Source organism: Rattus norvegicus, chromosome 10 (assembly GCF_021556685.1).
Source record: "Rattus norvegicus strain SHRSP/BbbUtx chromosome 10, alternate assembly SHRSP_T2T, whole genome shotgun sequence".
NCBI lineage: Eukaryota > Metazoa > Chordata > Mammalia > Rodentia > Muridae > Rattus > Rattus norvegicus.
In genome coordinates this window covers 46,214,941-46,223,146 of record NC_141543.1, presented here as the reverse complement: position 1 = coordinate 46,223,146, position 8,206 = coordinate 46,214,941, and the positions used below count along the sequence as shown (strand labels likewise).

The following is an 8,206-nucleotide window of genomic DNA, read 5'->3' as shown; positions in this document are numbered from 1 at the left end:
GGGCTACAAACCTCTGAGCTTAAGCCCTAAAATGATTATGGTGGTGGAAACTGATTCTGACAAAGACAATTCCTATGCGGGAACACTGACATTGTGGGGCTGCTGGCTGTCACAGGTGTGCATGTGCTCTCATTCCACACAGAACACATACAAGGTCACATGAAAGCAAGGATACATTCCTAGGGTTTGTTTATGGTAGATTGGGACAATTAGGACCGATTCATGATTATGGTTACAGATGCAGTTCAACAGTAGGGACTCAGCTTGCAAAGCTGATGTGCAGTCTATATCCAGTTATCTCTGAAAACAGTGGAGCAGGAAACAGATGTATACCTGTGTTTATTTGTGTACCTAGGAAATGGGTGGAGACATAGGAGCCTTTAAGGAAAATCCTATTGAAGAAGGGACAGTATGGAACCACACTCTTGAAAGTGACCTAACAATGTGGAACCCTGGTAACTAAGAAACCCCCAGGTTAGAGCAAGGCCTGCAGCTCACTTGTCAGAGACAGTAGAGAGGGCAGGATGTTCTCTTGCTGTCTTCGGACTACTCGAGGCTCAGGACTGAAGAAAGACAACAGGAAAGGCCATGATGGTGTCTGGAGGCACAGGGTTCTCTCAATTCTTCAACACCTGTGGCCATTTTCCCAAAAGGGAAAAACTTTAATCAAGGTTAGCCAAGGACAGGACCACACAGACCAGGTAACCACTCTGCTTTCTCTGTCTGTTTTGAAGAGAAATAATTCAGGAAAACTTAGAATGAGGACAACCAACCAAAAGGTTGCAGATCTGGGCCAGTTTGAACCCTCCACTTTGACCTCTTTTCAGGTTGAGAATGTTTCTGCTCAACAAGATCAGATGGAGGCCTGGAGATAGTCAAGCATCAGGGCACAGACTGTGGTTGAGGAGAGGAACACCCTGGTACCTTCTCTGTCTACATAGTGACATTTGCCACTCCCTCTACAGATATTGGACCTGCTGTTTGTGGGGTGAGCGCCCTCTCCAAGCCCTTATCTCTCAGATCCTCCTGACATTTCCAGAACTAACTCTCTCTCTCTTTCTCTCTCTCTCTCTCTCTCTCTCTCTCTCTCTCTCTCTCTCTCTCTCTCTCTCTCTCTCTCCCTACCTCCCTCCCTCCCTACCTCCCTACCTCCCTACCTCCTCCTCTCTCTACCTCTCTCTTTCCCTCTGTCTCTGTCTCTCCATTTTTCTTTCTCTGTCTCTCAGTTTCTCTCTCCCTGCCCTTCTCCATCTACCTTTCTTTTCCTTTCCCTCACCCTCTATTCTAACTCTCTCTCTCTCTCTCTCTCTCTCTCTCTCTCTCTCTCTCTCTCTCAGTCAATATCTCTGTCTCCACCCCAGTCTCTGTCTCTGTTTCCATCTGTTCATTGTCTACATAATTGTCAGAACACATTAGCATGTGTTAAGCAATTTCCTGTTCCAAGCTCAGTTCAAACAATTGGGCTGCCCATAGCTTAGACCCTAAAATCAATGTAACTAACCCCTCTACCTTGAAAAAGTACTTTATCCTTTACTCAATATTTCTGAGAACTTGATGAATGCAATTCTCTCATGTATAAAGGAGGTTCTAGAAATATTTTATTACCCAGTAGAGATGAGTCCAAAAAGGAGATTCATGAAGGATAATCCAGGAAACCATGAGACCAAGGAGATGTCAGGATAGAGATGCCTGTGTAAAACCTTTGCACAGACACATTGAAAAATCTATTGTGTACAGGTGAACTAATAATTCTGAGAGCAGCCAGAACTCCCAGGTGAGTGGCCTGGGACTTTACAGGTGACTCTGTCTCTCGTCTTCTCTAGGGACTCATACTTTAGCCCTTATTCTAAAGAGGATGAACAAGTAAAGAACACCCTCTGGAGCTTCCTGGAAACATGGATGGACAGAACCCTGAGGACTTTTGTGACCCATCAGACCTGTTGCCTCTGCAATACCTGGAGGCTTATTTGAGTGTGTACATACCCAACTCTGATCTTATTGTCTGGGTCAAGAGCCTCCTGACCCAGTTGCAGGAAGAACATGCCAAGGAATCACAGGCCAAAGATGAGGAAGACTCAGATCTGAGAAGACACACATCCTCAGATCCACAGATTGAATGGGTGTAAATCAGCAGGAAAAAAAGCCACTATGGAGCCAGAAGCAACTTGTGCACCAGAACTGGAGGACACAAAAGCCTCTAGAAGTTTCTGTGATGTATGAGTAGTCTCAGGCAGATGTGGCGGCAGAAGCCCAGACAGCACACATGATAGCAGCTGTGGAACCTGTGTCTCAGTTTGTCTGTAGATACAATGTGTCTTTCAGTCATCTCCTGCTTGCTACGGTGGGACTGCCTATTGAGAGAATGGCCCTGTCACCTCTGTCATCAATTTGAGTCTGTCCTGCCTCTGAGGTGCTGCTCCTGCCCCTCATAATCAGCTGTTGATTTCAATCCAGCAGTAGTCCCAACCCCACAGCCAGCCTTCCCCTCACCTGATAAATATCCTTTTTATTCCTTCTGATGTTTTCAATGTTGTGTTTATTTTAAGTATTATTTTTAATAAATTGTTTGTATTTGGTTTATATTGTCTAAAATGCTGTCTAATAATGAGGGGAAATATCTGCAAATTATGAATATTCTATTTGATAAGTGATTTTAAAATTATTCAAAGTTGTTTAAGGAACGAAAATAATTTTAAAAAGATAGACATAAGCATTTCAAACATCTAAATGACATTCTTAAATTATAAAAGGTAAATGTCTTAAATATTTTTTCTAAAGAAGGTATACACATCAGTAACGAATCACATGTAACAGTGTTCAACCTTACCTTTCAGTAAACTTCAAACTAAACCTCAGAAATTGCACCATTTTCATCCAGTGGCAACAGTTCAATTCACATAGAAGTGGCTATGTGACACCCAGATATTCCAAGGAATGTTGAGGATGGAGAATCATAGAATCATGGCATATTTCAAGGGTACCTATAGATGCCTTACCTACTTTCAGAAATAGTTTGTCAGTTCTTCAAAAATATAAAGGCAACTAATTTGATTTTGTTCCTCTAATGATGTGTAAATCCCCCCAAAGAATTAAAATCAGAAATCCAAACTGTATAAATGGTCTGCTGTAGATGAACAGATTAATTGTAGTGCGTGTTAATTCATGCTACAGCATAGGCAAGATTCAAAGTTACTGTGCTAAGCCAAGGAATCAAATACAAGTCTAGAATTAGGCAATGATTTCTGTAATAAATTGATCTATTCAGGCAGACAGCAGAAATTTGTCTTCCCATGAATTTTTCGAAGGAGAAAACAGGTTTTAATGGGTAGGAAGGTGCTCTTCAAATGAAGAAAACATTTTCTGAAAGTTTACAATTCATTTTCATAACATCTACACCTCATGACCTCCCATCTACTCAGCTCATGACTTGTCAACCACACTCCCTTCTGGTATTAATAATTAATAATTTTAATCACTTTTTATGATAATAGCTGATGACTTAATATTCAAATTTTATTCATTCTCTTCATCCAGTTAATATGGATCATGTAGGAACAGGGATGTGGCCACAGACTTAGTGCACAAATACAGTCAGTCTACCACTGGTCATGTCCTCAAACCAAAATGATTCTCCCTCCCCAGAGACAGCAACTGCAATCAGCATTTCAGCAAGGGTGAGGATGTCAGAAACTCCTCCTCCATAGCTAAGAATAGGCAGAGACGACCCTGGACTCTGACCTCATAGGTAGCAATGAATATCCTAGTAAGAGCACCAGTGGAAGGGGAAGCCGTGGGTCCTGCTAAGACTGAACCCCCAGTGAACTAGACTGTTGGGGGGAGGGGGACAATGAGGGGAGGGTGGGGAGGGGAACACCAATAAGAAAGGGGAGGGGGGAGGGGGATGTTTGCCCGGAAACTGGGAAAGGGAATAACACTCGAAATGTATATAAGAAATACTCAAGTTAATAAAAAAAAAACAATAACATGGAGTCCATATTATATACACACAAAGGACATGCAGAGTTTAAAAGAAAAAAATCAATGTATAAATAGTGAAATATAAAAAATAAATTACAAAAAGTCCTGATAGGACATTATCAAATGAGGACCCTCATCCATAGATGTAAATGGGTTCATTTTTTGTTGACCATTTGCTGATGAACATGAGGGCTGCATTTAAGAGGAGTTTGTTTCCCTAGAGACTCTCTTTAAAAAAAAAACTATACTTTAAATTGCAAGGGGTTATCAAGTGTAGATAATCCTGGATTGAGGATGTGTGCATGAGGCCACGTCTCCAATTAAGGAGGGAGTATTGCAAGGTGTCTCACTCTACATATGGTCTGCTTATGGGTCTCAGGATGTCTTTTGGTTTGCTTCAGGAGGAAGCTTCTCTGATGTTGGTTGAGCAAGGCACTGGTCTGTCACTAGGAATCACTTCTTTTACTCTTTGTTTTATAGTACAGCCCTATTTAGATTTTCCCCAGGTCTCTGAACTATTTAATCTCAGGTTTGTGATCAGTGAAGTAGTATCAGATATAGGGTCCAAGTCAGGGAGTGAATCTTAAGTCAGATATCTGTTGGTTACCCCCACACTGTGTGTGCCACAGTAGTACATGTATATCTAACCGACCTGATACCATTGTAAATCAAAGGTTTTGTAGTGTGATTAGTGTTTATATCTTTTTCAGGGAATCATGCAGAGTTTTCTAGGGGACAATGAGATGCCTGAAAGCCAAGGAATCCCAGCTTTGGCTGTCTCACATCTCAGACTATACTTTCCACTCCTGGAGCATCCATTGGCCCAATTTGAGCTGTTGTGATAAGTGCAGTCAAACGCTCTATGTTTTACTTCCCCAGTGGACATGCCCAAAGGCTGGGGGGACATGAACAACAATACAGATCTAAACAGAATTATCAGCAGAATACTCTCACTTAAGAAATGGACTAAGAGAAATGTTCAACATCCTTAGTCATCAGACAAATGCAAGTAAAATGACTTTGAGATTTCATCTCACCTGTCAAAATGGCTAAAACCAAAAAACTAGTGATAACTTATGCTAACAAGGATGTAGAAAAGTGGACCATTCTTTTATTGTTGGTCGAAGTGCAAACTTGCAGAACAACTTTGGAAGTCAACACTTTGGTTTTTCAGAAAAAAAAATACCTACTAGAAGTTCACTTGCTTTTATATCATCATACATATCTTATTGGAAATGTATAGAAACAACATAAAGTCCTTCAACTGAAAAATGGATAAAGAAAGTATTTTACATTTACACACTGGAGTATTCTACAGCAGTTAAACTCAACATCTTGTTCCATCCATGCAAACGAATGAAACAAGAAAACAAACATAATATAAACTCACTTATATGTGGAAATTACTTTCAAAGTAATGAACAAGTGTGCTGCAACCCACAGAGCCAGAGAAGCTAAGTAACAAGAGGGCCCAAGATACAGATGCACACATCTCACTATGAAGGGGAAATAAATTAGACATCTATCTTGCGTGTATTGGGGTGGGGTGAAGTTAAGGGAGGGGTCTAAATGAAGGCATTGGTTAGACACTTTCACAAGTTCAGTGCCACTTTAACTACAGTACATCATGTACAACGGCACATGATGTCTTCTTGGTTTCTTGATGAAGACCAGGGTTTACAAGGGTGCTTACCATCCTGTCATTGGATGATGCTGTGTAGTGGAATCTATAGGAACCTTCCCTATACTTAAGCATCATGTGACTGCATCACTAAGGTCCCTATAGCCGGGAATAAAATATGATTTTCCATGGCAGATCTGGCTGTGTTGGGCTGACGGTAAAGACTTACCTAGCTGTGAGCTGCTTCAAATCATGCCCAGATTTATAACTAGAATAGCAAATTGACTGTGTGTATATATATATATATAGAGAGAGAGAGACAGAGAGAGAGAGACAGAGAGAGAGACAGAGAGAGAGAGCAAGAGAGAGAGAGACAGAGAGAGACAGAAGGAGAGAGAGAGGGAGAGAGGGAAAGAGGGAGAGAGAGAGAGAGAGAGAGAGAGAGAGAGAGAGAGAGAGAGAGAGAGAGAATGGTATGCATCCGTGCTCTTAAGAATTTGAACAGTAAAAGGTCAGGAGTCAGGGTGGCCTCAGCTTTGCCAATACTGCTTTACAGGACTTTGAACAGATTCATGATTTCCCTGGGTCTCATTTCCTTAACTTAGAAAATAGAGACCATCTTAGTCAGTCTTACAAATCTGGGAGGAAGAACACTTGAAGTTCTGCCCTGAAAGTACTTAGCATAGTTCCAAGTATATTGATATCATTATATCAAAGCTATTATCACACTATCATGATTTAGGATTTTGGCAAGAAGTTGTAGTGTGTGTGTGTGTCTGTCTGTCTGTCTGTCTGTATATTTCTTGGTCTGTCTCTGTCTCTCTGTCTCTCTGTCTCTGTCCCTCTGTCTCTGTCTCTGTGTGTGTGTGTGTGTGTCTGTCTGTCTATTTCTTGGTCTGTCTCTGTCTCTCTGTCTCTCTGTCTCTGTCCCTCTGTCTCTGTCTCTGTGTGTGTGTGTGTGTGTGTGTATATACGTATGTATGTGTGTTATGTAAGACAGAGAGCAGATGGAGAGACAGGGTGTCTATGCTGTATGTGTGTGCATCTGTGTGATATATACTCACATGACATGTATGTGAAGGTCCATGTCCTGTTTTGTCACTGCCTAACTTATTCCCTTGAGATAGTGCCTTACTGGATCAGGAGATAGACTGTTGGCCATGAAGCCGTTTGTCTATTCCTAGTCTCCCCATAGAACTGGATTTGCAGACATACTCAGACTTGCATAGCTTTCTCTGTAAATCCTGGGGATTTGAACTCAGGTCTTTGTACAAGTAAAGCAAACACTCTTATATACTGAACCATCTCCCCAGGCCCTGGTTTAAACTTTATGCAGCTGCTCTCTCATAAAGTCAATTAGTGGATGGTGAACAGGTGCTACACTTTGCACCTCTCAGGACTCAGGAGGCATGGATTCTCCACAAATACTCCCAACAGGCCTCGCCAATGGTGGGAGAATGCTCAACATCAACCTCAACTTGACTCCTTAGATCCAATTCTCTTCACAAATGTGTATACTCAGCAAACAATGCAACATTTAAGACGTGCTGGCCTTTCCTAAACAATTAGTATTTCTACAACCCATGAGTTAGATCCTCCTTGAATGAGCTGAGGAAATGGAGAAACACACAAGGACCTAGAACAGAACCTGGTGTGTGTCCCAAAACGAAGTAAGTGCAGTGCTATTGTCCCTTTCCAGAAATATTGGCACAAACTCTGCCTGTAACTGCCATGCCTGGGTTTATAAGCTGGCCTCATGCCCTGCCTTCTCAGACCAGGCCTTGTTGAGTGTTACTGGGGGTGGACCTGCTGTCTACTCTCATTGTCCACTCCCTCCTCCTATATCCTAACCCACCATGCATCTTCTTCTAATGTCCTACACTCTCAACTGCAGCCAGAGATATCCATCCATATTCTTGCAAGATTTCTTCCCACACTGCCCTCACAACCTGCTCCCTGTCACATATTACTCAGTCTATTTCACTTGCAAACAAAGGGGACCAGGAGGCATGTCCTAATTTTGTGCACCTGTGACTTCACTTACTGTACTAACCTGTGATGACCAGGAGGATTGCAAGCTTTGTCTTATATTTTGTTCTCACAACCGTCTGCCTACTGTAACGTGGCTCAAACATCTTACAAGACACGATGATGAGCGGTGTCAGTCTGATAGCATCCCCCTCATCATATCACCCTGCAAGTCCCGTCTCCTGGCCCTGCAAAATTAAAGAAACTATTTTGTACCCTAGTCTAGATCGCCATCTGGTGGTTACTCCTCAAAAAGGTTACAAATTGTGTGCTTTAGGGGTAATTCTCTGCTCAGCTAAACAGAAGGGAGCTACGTACCCATGCATCAGGAAGAAGTAGGTGACATCAAATAAGCAGCATCCCCCTGCACCAAAGAAACCACAAATGTGTGAATGCGTAGAGCACTGTTGTAAGAAGGAAAGGTCAAAGGTGAGATGAAGCAGGTACAATGCTTGCATTTGCTTCTTATTTCTTGCCTGCCTATTAACCCCTAAAGAGTGGGCAAGATTATTTCTCTCTGGCCTCACTTGTCTAATATATGGGAGTAAAGCAGTCCTTTCCATCACGTCCTCCCATGTC

General features: G+C 42.1%; 1 long non-coding RNA gene across 1 annotated transcript; it reads left to right on the top strand.

Annotated features, from left to right (window-relative positions):
• The first annotated feature begins 427 nt into the window (after positions 1–427).
• LOC120095324 (uncharacterized) lies at positions 428–2,854 on the top strand. The gene is made up of 3 exons (XR_015632391.1): positions 428–701; positions 828–988; positions 1,824–2,854. It is a non-coding gene; the product is annotated as an uncharacterized LOC120095324 (long non-coding RNA).
• Positions 2,855–8,206: the final 5,352 nt, after the last annotated feature.